The 15,723-nt window shown below is 49.4% G+C and overlaps 1 protein-coding gene and 1 non-coding gene across 51 annotated transcripts in view; one reads left to right on the forward strand and one right to left on the reverse strand.

Annotated features, from left to right (window-relative positions):
• The window catches only part of MAP4K4 (mitogen-activated protein kinase kinase kinase kinase 4), a 152,256-nt gene that overhangs the window by 17,451 nt on the left and 119,082 nt on the right, over positions 1–15,723 (forward strand). The window lies entirely within an intron of this gene.
• TRNAG-UCC lies at positions 704–776 on the reverse strand. Its single transcript has one exon. It is a non-coding gene; the product is annotated as a tRNA-Gly (tRNA).

The raw sequence follows: 15,723 nt of genomic DNA on the forward strand, positions 1-15,723 counted from the left end.
CTAGTAGGCAGTGGAGAAACTGGGTGTTAAGGCTTTTCAGTTGACTTGGGTTTAGCACTTAACCATTTGCTAGGCTGTTTCCTAGAGTATTGGCAGGTTGATTCGATAGGCCGGGTGTGACCAGGCGGGAGGGCATGGGGCCCTGGAATCCCTGTGGGATGAGGGACGGATGGGAGCAGGGCCGGGGTTGAGAGGCAGAGGGGTCAGAGGCTGCTAGCCCTGAAGGCGCCACCCCCCCCCCCGCCCCCGGTTTTCTGTGCCTCCTTTATTGTTGCTGAGTCACTCAGTCATGTCCGACTCTTGCGGCCCCGTGGACTGCAGCATGCCACACTTCCCTGTCCTTCACTATCTCACTTGGTTTCCTCAAACTCCTGCGCATTGAGTCGGTGATGGCATCCAACCATGTCATCCTCTGTCACCCTCTTCTCCTCCCGCCTTCAATCTTTCCCAGCATCAGGGTTTTTGCAGTGAGTCAGCTCTTTGCATCAGGTGGCCAAAGTATTGGAGCTTCAACATCAGTCCTTCCAGGGAATATTCAGGGTTGATTCCCTTTAGGATTGACTGGTTTGATCTCCTTTGGTGCTTTTCAACCTCTTTTTTTAAAAAATTAAATATTTTTTTTATTTGGCTACACCGGCATTAGCTGTGGCATGTGGAATCTAGTTCCCTGACCAGGGAGCCAGTTCCCTGACCAGGGAGCCAGTTCCCTGACCAGGCATCGAACCCGGGCCCTCTGCATTGGAAGTGCAAAGTCTTAACTATTGGACCACCAGGGAAGTCCTGGTGCGTCTCAGCCTCTAATGTGCACTTGAGTCAGCTGGGGAGCTTGTTAAAACGCAGGTTGTCATCCAGCTGTCTGGGGTGGGGCCGGGGCGGGGGAGGGGGTCTGTGTGTCTGAAACGCTTCCTGGTGACGCTATAGTAGTTTGCACTTGGCTTACTGAAGACCTAGAAAGAGGTTCCGGGGGAAGTCTTGGGTGGCAGCTGACTTAGACTGACTTTACATCGGAACACAGCTGTTAGGGTGGCCTGGTCGGGTGGGGATTCTGTCTGATTTGTGTGGTGTCACGTGTCTTGTGTTGTGGTTTTGTGAAGGGACCTTGGGCTTTGAGCATCACAGAATGTGGAGGTAGAGAAGGCTGCTAGAGATTCTGCCTCCTGACCCCGTGGGTGACAGATGAGCGCAGTGAGGAATCTTAGGGCCTGGTCAGGACTAGGGTACGCCCCCCCGCCCCGCACCTTGGGTGCTTTCTTTCCGTCTGTCTGGGTTGAAGGCAGTGCAGTGGGGTGCTGCCCTGCCCATCCGGTTTGGTGATTTGGTGACATGATAGAAGTCAGAATAGGAAACCAATGATGGTTCTCACTCCATTTCAGTTTGTAGCGAGCTTCCTGGCACAACAGTAAGTGTTTCAGAGGGTGAATGAATAGAGGAGAGAGCCAGGTTTCTGGGTGAGGTGGTCATGGGGTGGCCAGCGGCTGGGATTGTGCCGGAGCCCTGGTGCTGGTTCCCAGTTAATGTAGACCCGACGGTGGGGGCTGCGGAACCTGGCAAGAGCCTGCCAGACGGCAGCTGGGTTCTGACTTAGGCTGGGGCAAGTGTGACTGTGATCAAGTGGAGAGCTGGGGAGAGACCTGCTCCTGATCACGTGCTCTTGCAGAGCTGGGGAGCAGGAGCAGGGTTGTTGGAACAGAGGGCGGGCCTCTGGAGGGAGGGTGGGCAGAGTGTGGAGATGTAAAATGCTGTGCAGAGAGAAACGGGAGAAGTGGGCGGAGCGATGTGTGGCTTGGTGGTCTTTAGGTGTGGGTCCTTTGTGGGGCCCGTGGGTGAGGCCAGTGGTTTTTATGCTGATGTCTCGGAAGCGTATTCATAGGATGGTACTGGGTTGGCCAAAAAGTTCATTTGGCTTTTTCTATGAGATGCTGCAGAAAAACCCAAATGAACTTTTTGGCCAACGCAGTAGTTCTTGGAAGAACCTGAGGCAGCCTAGTTCCATCTCCCTCATTTGCCCAGAAAACCCCACTGAAGGACACCGAGAGGTAGGGGGCACAGAGGCTCATAGAAGGAGAGGCGGATAAGCTGAGGGGGAGGTTGCCAGAAAGGACGTTCACATTTTTTTGCCTAAAATGGCTTGTTGCCACTCTCACTTTCTCTCACCCTTGATTAAAACAAAACAGAACAAAACACACTTTTGCCGAGTGCCTGTCATAAACATGGTTCTTGCTGTCATTTTCCTTTGACTTTTGGATGGTGCTTCCTGAAAATTCAGGGATGCAGGCTCATGAATTCAGTCATCTTTTGTGACTGTTTGCTTAATATAAGAATAATTACTAGATTTGTCTTAGGCTTTAATTTGGAAAGCAAGTGGAATTATTGCCGAATTTCTGGTTTTGGCAGAATTAATAGCATATTTTGCAGTCTGCTGCATCAGGCTGGTCTTTAGAGACCATTTTTATTACTCGATTTTTCTGTGCGGCACATTAATAAAAACCATGTTTAAAATTCTGTCCTTTGAAAGCTTGGTGCTCTAGGTGGACTGCCTTTAGCACTAATCGTAGGGGCTTTCTTACCATGAATTTGTCAATCGCAGCACCTAAAAAAGCACACTTCCATTTTACAGATGTGTGCTCAGCACTCAGTCGTGTCCGACTCTTTGTGACCTCCATGGACTGGGGCCCGCCAGGCTGCTCTCTCCGTGGGATTTCCCAGGCAAGAATACTGGAGTGGGTTACCATTCTCTTCTCCAGGAGATCTTCTCAACCTGGGGATTGAACCTGCCATTCTTTACCACTGAGCTATTGGAGCTTTCCTTATGGGTCTCTTGTTACTGAAGTTCGTTTATAATAACTCACTTCAGGGGAACACAGGGCTTCCCTGCTGGCTCATATGATAAAGAATCTGCCTACAGTGCAGGAGACCAGGGTTTGATCCCTCGGTTGGAATATCCCCTGGAGGAGGAAATGGCAACACACTCCAGTATTCTTGCCTGGAGAATCCCATGGACAGAGAAGCCTGGTGGGCTACAGTCCATGGGGTTGCAAAGAGTTGGACACAACTGAGCGACTAACACTTTCAGGGGAATACAAGTTCAGTAGATTCTTAGCTATTTGAGAGAAAAAAGTAAAGCAAAGTCTGATTTTCTTTTCTCCCCTTCAACCCGTTAATCCACTGCCTCCCCGCACCCCCCATCCCCTGGATGAAAAGTTCATGAATTACTGTTAATTTTCTGACTAGCTTAGTTTTCAATTGTGTTATATTGGAGTTTCTCCCTTTGGGAGTTTGCTGTTGATTTCTGTGGTTTATGTAGATCTCTCTTCTCATATCTGTGACTTTATGTGTATTAATATCAGTGCCTTTATTTGAGGGCATTTCTGGCGGGTGCCTGTTCTGCTTCTGAGGGAAGAGCTGTGGAGTCTCTGGAATAAAAAGGTTTCAGAACCAGCCATTTCCTGCCAACGTTCTCTGTGATCCATGTAATCAACGAGATGGGCTTTGAGCTTTCGTGTACCCAACATTGGCATAGTGGTGGACGTGGACCCATCTTATCTGAGGATGTTTCTCCATGTTTTTTGTGTATAATACCAACATCTTGTATAATATACTAGTAGTTGTAAATACCTGTAGTAGACATGAAGTTACTGAAGATGTTCAGTTGTATATAGTAAGAAAAGTAGGCTTTGGATAAGCAGACCGCGTGGGTCAGGCAGATTATGATCTGCTTTTTGCACAACCTCTGAAGACTCCTGGAATCACCGTTTCTGTTTCGAGGGGGCGATGCCTGCAGCAGCGAGCGCCCTGAGTAGCTGGTGTGCCTTCTGTGTGGACCCCCCACCTGGAGGGTGCAGCCTGCAGGCTTTGAAGGTTCACGGCATTACTCTGTTGCCAGCCCTGTTCTGTTCTCTCAGCTTAGTCGCTGTGACAGTGTCAGATGGGCTTAGGCGGAAGGGCCCTGAGCTAGCCTGGGCCTCTCCCCCCGCCTTCAGAAAGCCCTCCCCAGCACAGCGTCCTGGCTGGCCCCTGGTCCTTGTTCCGGGCCAAGTCAGGGTCCGGAGCCCACGGCGGCTGCCGTGTGCACCACTCATGGTTGGAGAAGCGGGCCGGTGTTTCCTTCTCAGCAGCCTCTGCCCTGGTAAGTGGTGACTGACTGGCCAGGTGATGGAACCCTCATTCCTGTGTCCCAGGGGCTCCTTAAGGTTAGGCTGGGCATCTTCAGTTCTTCCAGCTTTCTTTGTGTGTCTGTGCGTCCCTTGTGGGGGATGATGGCTCCGAATGTGTTCCAGTGGATCACAACTTCGGTGATGCCTGTGGTGCTCAGGAGTGGGCCTGTGTCCATGGAAGCCCTGGATGGCTCTGATGGACTCCTATAGCAGGCAAAGCCCTGAGGTCCATGCCCGACAGAGCTTCAAGGTCAGGGATTTCCTTCAGTGCTGCGGTGATAGGATCAGTTGTGTTGGGCTGGTCATGTCCCCTCTCTGGGCCTCAGATTCCTTTTCTACAAAAGGAAAGGGTGGGCCAGTGTGGGCCTGTTCATTTCTAAAATTTGGAGTGCTTGCACAAGGCAGTCTTTTTTTTTTTTTTTTTAAAGCTTTTTATTTTGTTTTGGAGTAAAATCAGTCAATAATGTTGTGATAATTTCAGGTGAACAGCGAAGGGACTCAGCCATACATATACATGTATCCATTCTCCCCCAAGCTCTCCTCCCATCCAGGCAAGACAGCCTCTTTTGGAACCTCTCGTACAGGATCATTAGACAGGATTGAAACTTAGGGTACCCGGTTCCACTCACAGGTGGTCGGTCTCCAGATAGTGTTTTAAGTCTAAGTTGGTTTCTTGGTTTGGTATTCTTGCCACATTTTCTGCAGTCCAAAGATTCTCTCTTTGGAGGGAATGAAAGACAAATCAGCTTTGGGTCTAGAACTTAAAGGATGGTTCTGTCTCAGCTGTGGAACATTGCCCCTAAGAAGGTACAAGACCCGCCCTGCCTCCCTCCCAGACCTGCGGATGAGATGAGGCCCAGAAGTGTTTTTTTTTTTTTAAATAAGGCTCAGTAAAGGACTGTGCATGGGCTTCCCAGGGGCACAGTGGTAAAGATTCCGCCTGCCAGTGCAGGAGATGTTCGATCCCTGGGTTGGGAAGATTCCCTGAAGGAGGATTGGCAGCCTACTCCAGTATTCCTGCCTGGAGAATCCCATGGACAGAGGAGCCTGGTGGGCTGCAGTCAGTAGAGTCGGATGCGACTTAGCGACTGAACACACACACACAAAGGACTGAGCGGCCAGGTTTGGAATGTCTTAGCTTCAGATGCGCTTGGTTCTTCCAACTCGTGAAGTATTTGAGTGTGAAATATCGAGACCTGTCTGGGGCTGACCTCAGAATGGCCCAGTGCAAGGAGGAGGTAGTTGGGAGTAAAGAAGTCGCCATCATGGCTGCGTGTGATGGTGATTAAAGCTGGGTCTCCTGCCCTGTGTGTTTGTGGTGTGTTTGACGTTTCTCAGGCTAAAAGGTAAACAGAAAAAAGTTCTACTTTTTGAAACCATTTACTCTCGCCCATCATGTTGATTCTATAGTCACGAAAGGTAGATGGTGAGGTAGGCCCTGGGCTCATCTCACCCGAGACTGGAGTCCGGGGTCTAGCCTTTCTTTCCCTTGGCCCCTGTACACACGCCCGGGATGTGTTACTCACTGCCAGGGTGGGTCAGTCCATCGCCGTGTTGGCTTCAGGTCTCCAAGATAATGTGAAGAGAGACGTTCTCTCCCACAAGCAGTGCCAGAACCAGCATCGCAACGCTGTTGGGTGGTGAAAGGAAACCAGCTGGGTGGCATGTGTGGTTGATGGCTTGGGGAGAAGCCAGGACTCCTGTGGTCACGTGGCGTTTACACTCGGGCTCAGCATTTTTGCAAGACCCAGCACCTCTTTCTCAAGATTGTCCGCTCCTCAGAGCCTGTTTTCTAAAAAATTAATTATTGGCTGTACTGGGTCTTGGTTGCTGCTCAAGGGCTTTCTCTAGTTGTGACGAGCAGGGACTGCTCTCGAGTTGCAGTGTGCAGGCTTCTCTGGTTGCGGAGGATCGGCTCCAGCGCACAGGTTCAGTGGCTGTGATGCAGCGACTGAGCTGTTCTGCGGCGTTTGGGATCCTCCCGGACCAGGGACCGAACCCGTGTCCTGTGCATTGGCAGGCGGGTTCTTATCCACTGCACCACCAGGGGGTCCAGCGCCTGTTTCTTGGTAGCCACCTCCTGTTTCTGGTGGAAGTCTGGATAAAAGAGTGTCTGCATGAGTTCCCTTGCACGTCCGGTGACCCGCGTCGGGGCTTCTTGCCCAGCCCTTTCTCATCGTCACAGCGTCCTCGGGTTTGGGTGCCCCTGATGTGAATAACTTGGACTCTGACTGGGGTGACTAAGAGCCCTTTTGTCTCTCACACGTTGTGGAGATAAGCCAAGCAGATGGATTTCTGTGTTAGAGAGGTGTGATCTTGAGAGTTTTGAAACAGCTTTTTTATCACTGGGTGAGGATTCAGAATTACAAGGGGTTTTTGGGGCTGGCGTGTGTTTCTGGTGGTTTCTTTGTAGGAATTGTCATGAAAATTGCCTTTGAGTTAGAGCAGGTTCATCACTTTGCTGTCACAGGTCAGTAGGTCTTTGTTAGGTCTGCAGAGGACTGCCAGTAATCAGCTAATTTATGAGCCGTTCCCTTTTCGCATTTAAGTTGGGAATTTATTGTTGACTGAAAACCCATGAGCTTTAGCTAAATAGCAGCTAACGTTAGCTGACCGTCTTGGAGTTAATCGTGGGCTTTTACTGGCTGTGAGTAGAGTTTTCTGCTCCGTTTTCTGCTTTGCAGTCGTCCTGGCTGGGACTCACACACCATCATCACCAAGGCCTCAGGGCTTCCTTAGGACACAAGTAACTTTATTTTGGAATTAAAGGGCCTTTGGGGACAGGATTATAGAACAAGTTCCTTACACCAGGTGGGAAGGGCAGGATGTTCCTGCGATGTGTTTGGCCTGATTCACGAGATAGAGGAAGAATTCAGTGCCTCCCATTTAATAGCCTACAGATAATCTATAGAAACAAACAGAACACTCAGCATCAACTCATGTAGTTGCTGTTTTCAAATAGGAAAATTTATCTCTGTAAAACTCAGTGGAGTGTACTTTAAAGGTCCTGTGAGAATTTAGGAAAAAAAATATTATTTCAACAAACACTGTTATCTCAAAATACCCAGAAGTATAAAGAACCTTGAATAAGTCAGTGAGATTTGTCTTTCGATAGTTGCTGAACTGCGTAAAGATAAAGCCAGTTTTATTTATTTTGTCTGAAAAAAACCAAAACCAAAAACAGTACTTTTTGTCAAACAAAGTGTAGTGCTAGGAACTCAGTTGTGTTGTCCAACTCTTTGTGACCACACGGACTGTAGCCCGCCAGGCTCCTCTGTCCGTGGGATTCTCCAGGCAAGAGTACTGGAGTGGGTTGCCATTTCCTTCTCCAGGGGATCTTCCCAACCCAGGGATCGAACCCAGGTCTCCTGCATTGCAGGCAGATTCTTTACTGTCAGCCACCAGGGAAGCCCTTGTCAGACACAGTTTATTATCAGATAACTGGCCTCTGTTTTAGACTCTGTGAATTCTTTATTTGTTAAGTGCAGATGGATAAAGAACGAGAGGACTCAGAAGACTTGTTTGTTGGTTTGACAGTTAGCGCTCGTGTTAATTGTGGTAAAACAGAAAAACAGTGGTGAGACTGCAGAAGACGCACAGTTAGGACTCCACGCAGGAAACGCACGGAGCCAGAGAGCCAGGAGATGGTTAGTTTGGTCTGCTCTCATGAAGTAACTGAAACACCCGGGGTGGTGGCTTTAAGGTCACAGCCGAAGTCTAGTCGTGGCTGGGTCTTGGGTCATGCTGGTCTGTGTGGCATGCTGCGACCATCCCACCAGCGGCCTCTTCAGCAGGTGCGAGTTGGATATGGCTCACCAGGCCAACCTCCACAGATCTGGTACAGTTGGTCAGCAGTGGGTTTAGAGTCTAGTTTCCCACAGGCTGCCATGGACGCGGCTGGTCTGGGCACTGCACTTGGAGGAAGTGTCTGTATGTAATCGTCTGGGGAGCTTTCCTCCCAACATTTTATTAAGAAAAAAATCAAAACCTACATGAAAGTTAACTAGAAAATGAACACCCGTCCCTATCTACTTCCTAGATTTAATAACTAACATTTTATTATATTTGCTTTCTCACAGTTATCCCACCTGTCTGTCCATCAGTCTTCTTTTTGGTAAATATTTTATTTATTTGGCTGTACCACCAGGTCTTAGTTGCAGCATGTGGGGCCTTTTTTTTTTTTTTTTTTTTGTGGCGTGTGGGATCTTGTTCTGTGACCAAGGACCTAACCTGTGTCCCTTGCATGGGAGCCCTGAGTCCTTGCCACTGGACCACCAGGAAAGCCCCCTTTTTTGTTTTTTTAAAGACATGATTTTCTTAGAGTAGTTTCAGGTTCACTATAAAACTAGACGGTCCAGAGATTTCCCATAGAACTCCTGTCCCCGCCCTTCCAGCTCATCCCCTGTATCAGCAGCCTCTCCGAGGTGGTACCTTTGTTCCGCCTGATGAACCTCCATGGACACATCGTTGTTACTCAGAGTCCAGAATTTACCTTAGGGTTCACTCTTGGTGGTGTGCATTCTCTGGGTTTAGAAAAGTGTATAAGCTGTGCATCTACCATTAGGGTATCTAACTTAGTGGGTTTTTTAATTTTTAATAAAAAAAAAATTATTTGGCCCATGCCAAGGGGCGTATGGGACCTTAGTTCCCTCACCAGGAATTGAACCCTCACCCTCTGCATTGGAAGCATGGAGTCTTAACCACTGGACCGCCAGGGAATTCCTGAGCTTCCTTTTAAATGAAATATGCTTTGGTTCCTGTTGGTGGATTTTACCTTTCTTGCACCGTCCAGAAATGAGTAGGAAAATGATTAAAGGTCCTGTATCTCGTGTGGTCTCACAAGTACAGTGATTCCTCCCCTTGGTGTTGAGTTACTCTTCAGAATTGGGGAAGGAAAGCTGGTTCTGCAAGTTTCTGTGCTAACACGTGTAGTCAAACCAGCCTTGGAGTAGGTGTGGATTTTAATATATATTATCAGTAATTTTAAAATCGGTGGGAGGGACTTCCCTGGCAGTCCAGTGGTTGGTTGGGACTTGGCGCTTTCACTCCTGCGGGCTCAGATTCGATACCTGGCCAGGGAACTAAGATCCTACAAGCTGCCTGGTGCAGCCAAAAAGACAAGAAGGCGATAAATAAGCAAGCAAATGAGGAGATGAAATGGACTCAGAAAGTCTGCATGGCTAGCTGATATGTGATGCGGTTCTGTGCCGAGGTTGATAGAGACCGCATGAGGAAATTGATTCATTATCTATTATACAGGATACAGGGAATCATACTATATTTTCTTTAATAATAGAGAAGATTGAAGTTTTGAAATTACTTTTGTTTGAAAATCTGTATGAAATCAAGCACTATATAAATCATTGACCTGGTACATGTTTTTGACCTGGTACATGTTGTTCACCTCAACGCCTTTATTTTTTATGATTGTGTTTACTGTTGTATTAAAAAAAGAAAGACCAGAAGACTCCCAGGCTCAGTTTGAGGCACATATTTATCCATATGATGCTTTTGTTTTTCTTGTTCAGTCGCTAAGTAGTGTCTGACTCTTCCTGACCCTGTAAAGTGCAGCCTGCTAGGCCTCCCTGTCCTTCACCGTCCCTGGAGTTGGTTCAAACTCATGTCCGTCGAGTTGGTGATACCATCCAACCGTCCTGCCCTCTGTCGTCCCCTTCTCCTGCTCTCCATCTTGCCCAGCATCAGGGTCTTTTCCAGGGAGTCGGCTCTTGTGCTGAGTGATAATTTAGTCCAACCATCAGGCAGTTTACTTACAGCATCACAGTTAGCCTTGTCACACAGTCGTGCAGGATTCATGCATACGCACGCAGTGTGTGTTTTCTCCTCCCCATTCCATTCTGTGGTGCCTGTGCTCCTGCTCCGGTTCAGCCATCACTGATTTGCCAGGCACACAGGGCGTGGGGGGCTTGGGGAGACCCGGGCGTCGCTCTCAGGGCTGCCTGCCCTCCCCACGCTCCTGTGGCCCCGCCTGCAGAGGGCCACCTGATTGCTCTCTCCCCTGCTTCCCTGCTGGCCTTCCTGGGCTGCCTAGGGAGAGAGGTTTTGGGTCTGTGCACGGGTTACACTGTTCAGGGAACAGCACGGTCACGCTGTGTTTGGCTGGAGCTGAAATAAAGCCTGGGGTAGCATCCTCAGCATCCCAGACACTCAGGGTGTTTCTAGTGAGACAGTTGAGCTTCCATGGCCCCTCGGGGAAGGGATAGGGGTCAGAAGTGCCAGGCTCAGTCAGCTTTGGACTTGTGTTTGTGGCCGGAGTGATGTTCAGAGAAGGCACCAGGCTGAAGTGCCACCTTGCCTCTCCCAGGCCAGAACCAGAATGTCTTTGTCCAGCACTGAAGTTCTCTGTGTTCCCTTTATATACATACAGCAAAAGGCTTAGCACACAGATATGTGGTGTAGCGGCTGGGTTTCAGTTGCTGTTTAAACAAGGTAAAGAAGGCTGAACGCCGAACAATAGATGTTTTCCAACTGTGGTGCTGGAGAAGACTCTTGAGAGTCCCTTGGACAGCAAGGAGATCAAATCAGTCCATCCTAAAGGAAATCAACCCTGAATATTCATTCTTTGGAAGAACTGATGCTGAAGCTGACACTCCAATACCTTGGCCACCTGATGTGAAGAGCTGACTCATCGGAAAAGATCCTGATGCTGGGAAAGATTGAGGGGTGGAGGAGAAGGGGACGACAGAGGATGAGATGGTTGGATGGCATCATGGTTGGATGGCATGATCGACTCAATGAACATGAATTTGAGCAGACTCCAAGAAATGGTGAAGGACAGGGAAGCCTGGTGTGCTGCGGTCCATGGGGTTGCAAAGAGTTGAACATAACTGAGCAACTGAACAATGCATATAGAAGATCCCATTATGATGGCACTGAGGAGGGCTTAGGTTGGAGGTTCTAGGTCAGAAATGGGGGGGTGATGGGATTATAGGGGCATTCTTGCACAGATGGGGTCTCTGGGGCAAAATTTAATTGGTTTGGCCCTGTTTATCTTTATCTCTGTGCTAGACCCAAGATAGTTGGCAGAGGGGAAGGGTCTTTATCTCTCAGACAATGGCTGAGCAGGAGGCCTCTTGCATAGCCTGGCCAGGGTACCAACTGGGCACCACTTGCGTTATTTCTGTACTTGGGTTTCCTGCTGAGGTCAGATGAAAAATGTGTAGGTTTTGAAGTAAACATTTCCCAGAACACTCTACGTCACCCTTAGTCATTCCTTGGTGGGTGGGGCAGTGCCGAGGCAGAAAGGTAGGCAGGGCTAGTAGCCCTTAGGAGGCCCTGAGCATTTCAGCCAGGGAATTCAGGCTTCGTCCTGAAGTTACAGGATGAAGGCTTTGAAGTGGGAGAAGTTTGTACTTGGGAAGAATGCTCCATCTGCAGAAGGCAGATGGCATGGGGTGGAGTGTGGCTGAAGGCAGAGAGACCAGCGAGGATGCTGTTGGAATGGGAACCAGAAATGGAATAGACACTTGGATTTACACCTGTTACACCTTCTGGAAGCCTGCTATTTGCAGGTGTTTGACTCCACCAAAAGCACGTTGATATCAAATCCGTTCAAAGCTAAAAATCCTAGAACTGCTGCTGTTCTTGTTCATTTGCTAAGTTGTGTCTAACTTTGTGACCCCGTCAACTGTAGCATGCCAGGCTTCCGTATCCTTCACCATCTCCCACAGTTTGCTTAGATTCATGTCCATTGAGTTGCTGATGTTATCTAAGCATCTCGTCCTCTGTTGCTCCCTTTTCCTCCTACCCTGAATCTTTCCCAGCATCAGGGTCTTTTCCAGTGAGTCCGCTTTTCACATCACGTGGCCAAAGTATTGGAGCTTCAGCATTAGTTCTTCCAGTGAGCACTCAGGGTTGATTTCCTTTACGATGAACTGGTTTGATCTCCTTGCTGTCCAAGGGACTCTCAGGAGTCTTCTCCAGCACCACAGTTCCTTCCCACTGGTTCACACAGCGGCCAGCAGGTGCCTTCATTCTAACCAGCTTCCCTGAGAGCATCTGATCTGTTCTCTGCAGCTCAACTGGAGGAATATGTTCAGAACAAGACACGGATGGTGTCACCCTCTGTCAGTGGTTGCCCATCACTCATGGGATCCAGGTGCTAATGTGACTCTCAGGCCAGGCTCTGCCAGATGCCAGGGTCCCTCTTCACTGCTGTGTTCCCACCACACTGGTCTCCTCGTCCCGCTGCCATCTGCCAGACACTCAGGACCCCCACCCATCTTGCCCCGATGCCCTCAACTGGGTCCTGGTCACGGACATGTGCTCTGAGCACTTGCTGTCATGGCACTTGGCAGAGCTGCGTTTTCACATTTGCTGGTGGACTCTCTTGGTTTGTTTAAGAGAAGGATCACTTTCCCTGGCCTGTCACATACCTGGTCCTTATGTGTTCTGAATTCACCTCCAGCACATTAGAGTAACTCATGCTGTTCATTGCAGACCTTCAGTCATTCAGAAGAGTGTATAAAATATGTTATTTTTCCTGGTTGAAACTCCTTTGCAGTGACCCCCCAGTGCTCGCTCTAACTTGGTGCCCCTGCTCACACTTTGCTGAATGGATGGGATGACACCCCCCTCCAGGATGTCAGCACTCTGAGGGCTTCAGACTTGGTGCCGGACACTTACAGCACTGTGTCCCTGGTGGGTGCTTAGCACAGGTTTGTTGGCTGAAAGAACACTAGAGAAAGATATCCACTAAAATAAAAGTAAGGTGAGTCCTGGCATCAAAAAGTTTAATCAGCCCCTCTCCTCGTTTCCCTTCTCCCCCCTCCCCACTTCCTCCCTTCCTCTCTCCTGACAGCTCATGTGTATACTCTCACACTTCAGCGTGCCTGACTGCGCCATCCTGAGCTGTCCGCACACAGGAAGAAAGGTCCATTGGGCAATTTGGAGTTTTGATTGTGAGAAGTTAGTCATCATGACAAACCCGTGAAGCCCAGATGATAAAGCCACTAACAGAGCTTAATCTTGTGAAATGATGTGTCACCTGGAAGGTATCCAGGGTCCTTTCTTGCAGTGGGGGTGTGCATTTCCCTGGGTTGTGAACTGCGTTGGGCCCCTGGGAGATGCGAAGTGGGGTCAGGGCTGTGCTTTAGTGCTGCGGTGATAAGCGGCCATCCTCCCTGGGGTGATGAGATGAGCCGGATCCTCTTTTTAATTCTTGGATTAAATTAAGTTGGTTCCGTGGTTCCAAAGAACTTAATGAATGTACGTTACTGGTCCAGATGACTTGAAGTTGTGGTAGTGGTTTAGTCACTAAGTCATGAGCACCTCTTGTGACCCCATGAACCGTAGCCTGCGAGGCTCCTCTGTCCACGGGATTTTCCAGGCAGGAGTACTGGAGTGGGTTGCCATTCGTTTCTCCAGGGATCAAACCCAGGGATCGAACCCAGGTCTCCTGCACTGCACGCGGATTCTTTACAGACTGAGCCAGCAGGGAAGCCTTATGTACTATGAGCTTTCTCCCCCTGTCACTAACATCGTGTGAGTTTCCTCTTACTAATACATCTCATTCATGGATCTGAGTGTGAGGTTGGGGAATGTTCAGAAGAGATCTGGACGGGGACCGGCCTGGAGCAGCCTGCGGGCTGGGCTGCGTGGCGCCCCGTAAAGCATGCCAGTGAGCACGCACATTAGACTGCGGGCGAGTCTTCTTTCTCTGCCGCCCCCTGGGACTTGCTCCAGGCGGGAGGCTGTGTCTGAGACAGGTGACTCAGGTGAAAGAAAATTTGAAAAGGAAAAAGCCTGTCTTTTCTCCTTACTCACGACCATTCAGGCCTCACTTATGCCTCCTCTCTTGTTGCTCCTTCATTTATCTTTTTTTTTTTTGTTTTTCTTTTGTAACTGTTTATTTTGTACTGGGGTATGTAGCCCATTAACAGTATTGAGACGGTTTCAGGTGCGCAGCTAAGGGACTCAGCCGTACGTATGCATGTATCTGTTCTCCCCAAACGCCCTCCCATCCAGGCTGCCGCATGACTTGCTCCTTCATTTAGATTAGTGTCCTGGAACCTTTTCTGCGCTTTTCCAGAGTTGACCAGTAACGAATGGAAATGGGAAAGGAATGCCACAGACGAGTATTTGTTGATCCCGTGCGCCACTGTGCCGGCGTCACACAGCTCGTGGGTGGTGGGGTGAGCTGACCTGGACTGGGGTGGACTCAGGGCTCCCCTGGACCACATGCCCACTCATCGCTAGGGAAGATCCATTCACTGACAAGTCAGCAATGGCCCTGCCTGCTCTGCTCATTTTTTCTGCTTCTTTTCTGAAGTCGCTAAGATATACCCCCAGATAAAGACTAACACCAAGGAATAGTGGCATAAACCTGGGTCCTCTCTTAATCCACCAAATCACAGGAATTAGAACATCACCTTCTGACCAGGAATTCACTTGGGCTTCTCGCAAGCACAGGCCAGCCAGAGGGATAAAGACATCCTTGACCCGGCATCCTGAGCAAGAAGTGCCTTTGGTCAGAACAGGCAGAGCAGTAACTTACACGCTGATTGACAAAAAGGCAGCAGGATGCCTTTTTTTATATAGGGCAATTAAAGTCAGTTTCAGTTGAACAGAATTGATAGTAGTTGCCTCTGGGAGACGATTTAGTGCTTTGAGATTCGTAGAGTGAAAGAAACAGGATAATGATCAGCAGAAGGTTTTTCCGGTTCAGTGATTTTTTTTTTTTTTTTAGACGTCTCGACTCTGTCTTCTCCCTGTACCCTCCTTCCCTGATGTTGGCGTGCCCTGGGGACCTGATCCGGCGCCTGCTGTCCTGTGCAATGTCTAACCACCTTCCTTTGCTGTCTCAGCCCCTGCTTCCCCGGTTGTCCTGTCCTTGGGCTGATGTAGGTTAGAGGACTGGTGGGGAGGAAAGGTGACCACCTGGACTGCCACCAGATGGGCAGTGACCTTGGGAAAGAGACTGAACTCCAGGGCTCATCTTTCAGCTGTGAATCAGGGTTCGTCACAATCATACCTGTTGTGTGAGGTGGTGAGGATCGTCAGGGGTGAATGGAGCCAGACGCTGAAGTGGTCAGAACAGACTTTGATCTCTAATAACGGGTGTGACTACAAGGAAAAGAGTCCAGCATGAACGGGACCTCAGTTTTTACAGAAGTGACCGGGCATTTTAAAAGGAGAATGAGGACTTCTCTGGTGGTTCAGTGGTTAAGAATCTACCAGCCGGTGCAGAGGACATGGGTTCGATCTCTGGTCTGGGATGATCCCATGCATCACAACTAGAGAGTAGCCCTTGCTTGCCACAACTAGAAGAAGCGCACATCTAGCAATAAAGGCCCAGCACAGCCAAAATAAAGAAGTTAATTTAAAGAGAATGAGGGGTCAGGAAGGGGTGAGTGGGCCCTCTCTGAAGTCCAGCAGGTGGGGGTGGGTCCATGGAGCTCCTGACCAGTGCTTTCTGAACTCGGCTCCCACCCTCCCTCGGAGCCCAGGACAGGCCCACTCTCCAGGCCTTGGCTGAATAGTCAGTTCTCTTTGCAGCTGGAGTTTTCTCAGGCAGGTGCTTTTCAGTTGGGGGGGGGGACAGGGTCTTCCT

The sequence above is a fragment of the Oryx dammah genome, unplaced genomic scaffold (genome assembly GCF_014754425.2).
Source record: "Oryx dammah isolate SB20612 unplaced genomic scaffold, SCBI_Odam_1.1 HiC_scaffold_25, whole genome shotgun sequence".
Classification (NCBI taxonomy): Eukaryota; Metazoa; Chordata; class Mammalia; order Artiodactyla; family Bovidae; genus Oryx; species Oryx dammah.